This window comes from Galeopterus variegatus, unplaced genomic scaffold (genome assembly GCF_000696425.1).
Source record: "Galeopterus variegatus unplaced genomic scaffold, G_variegatus-3.0.2 Scaffold2162, whole genome shotgun sequence".
Taxonomy (NCBI): domain Eukaryota; kingdom Metazoa; phylum Chordata; class Mammalia; order Dermoptera; family Cynocephalidae; genus Galeopterus; species Galeopterus variegatus.
Genome location: NW_007728273.1, coordinates 145,123 through 146,654, shown reverse-complemented (window position 1 = coordinate 146,654; position 1,532 = coordinate 145,123). Strand labels below are relative to the sequence as shown.

The 1,532-nt window shown below is 46.0% G+C and overlaps 1 protein-coding gene across 3 annotated transcripts in view; it reads right to left on the bottom strand.

Moving 5' to 3' along the window:
* Window positions 1–1,532, bottom strand: part of LIN9 (lin-9 DREAM MuvB core complex component) — a 75,977-nt gene that overhangs the window by 29,522 nt on the left and 44,923 nt on the right. The window lies entirely within an intron of this gene.

Sequence of the window (1,532 nt, the reverse complement as noted above, 5' to 3'; positions counted from 1 at the left end):
ACACCGAGGGTTGCGATCCCGTTGCCGGTCCCCGGTCCGGTACGGGGGCAACACTGAGGGTTGCGATCCGTTGCCAGACACGGAAAAAGACAAAAGACAAAAAAAATAATAATAATAATTAAAAATTCCATAATCCTAAAAGAGGATTATTCTTCATTCAGTTGAGTATCTACCTGTGCACCTGTTTACCTACACCAATCCCCTTATGACGTTCCAGAGATGACTAGTACTACTATTCCCAATTCCTGTACTCATGACAAACAGTGGAAATCGGTCACAGCACTTTGCCCCTGAGCCCAGTCACTGAGCCCTCTCTTACTTTTACATTTCATGCAGCCATTTTCAATCAATGGGAGATAGTACTTGAGATGAAACCTATTTTCCATCCCACAAATTCTTAACCAAGATGTGAATTTCATTACAACTCAGATATTTTCTTAATGAATATTTTCTACATAGTTTTTTAAAAAAATTCTGATAATTCTCCCTTATGAATAAAATTGAATATCATTTTTTTGGACTCATTAGATTAATAAGATACAAATTTTGTCAAGATAACCTAAAGATGACAACTTACATATTTCTAATTTACTTATTCCGAAACACTTTTTTTTTTTCCTTTTTGTCTTTTTTTCGTGACCGGTAACGGGATCGTAACCCTCAGTGTCACGCCCATACCGCGACTGGCAACGGGATCGCAACCCTCGGTGTTGTGCCCGCACCACGCTCAATCAGTGAGAGGACCGGTCACTATATGGGATCCAAACCCTCGGCGGGAGTGCCGCCACGCTCCCAACGCAGCACTCTATTGAGTGCGCCACCGGGCCGGCCCTCTGAAACACTTTTTATAATCTCTGTCATTATACTTTCTTAGTCAGAGGCACTATGCCTAGAGATTCTGCACTCATGCAAACTGTCAAAGAACCTAATATACCCATTAATCCTATTCATCTGAATAGTCAATGCCATCATGAGGTCTGGGGTAACGCACTGCACCACTAATTTACTTACAGCATGTGTTCAGTATAACAAGACATAGTGATAGCAAAAGAGCATTTTAAAAATAACATTTATGGGGCCGGCCCGGTGGCGCACTCCGTGCGGCGCTTGGGACCGCGGTGGTGCTCCCACCGAGGGTTCGGATCCCATATAGAGACCGGTCCACTCACTGGTTGAGCGCGGTGCGGGTGTGACACCGAGGATTGCGATCCCGTTGCCGGTCGCGGTACGGGCGCGACACCGAGGGTTGCGATCCCGTTACCGGTCACGAAAAAAGAAAAAAAAAAATAATAACATTTATGGGCTGGCCCGGTGGCTCACTCGGTAGAGTGCGGCGCTTGAGAGCGCGGTGGCGCTCCTGCCGAGGGTTCGGATCCCATATAGAGACTGGTCCGCTCACTGGTTGAGCGTGGTGCGGGTGCGACACTGAGGGTTGCGATCCCGTTACCCGTCACGAAAAAAGACAAAAAAGAAAAAAAAAAAACATTTATCACAAAGTTCCTCCCCCCCCATATAAAGATGACCGGTAAGGG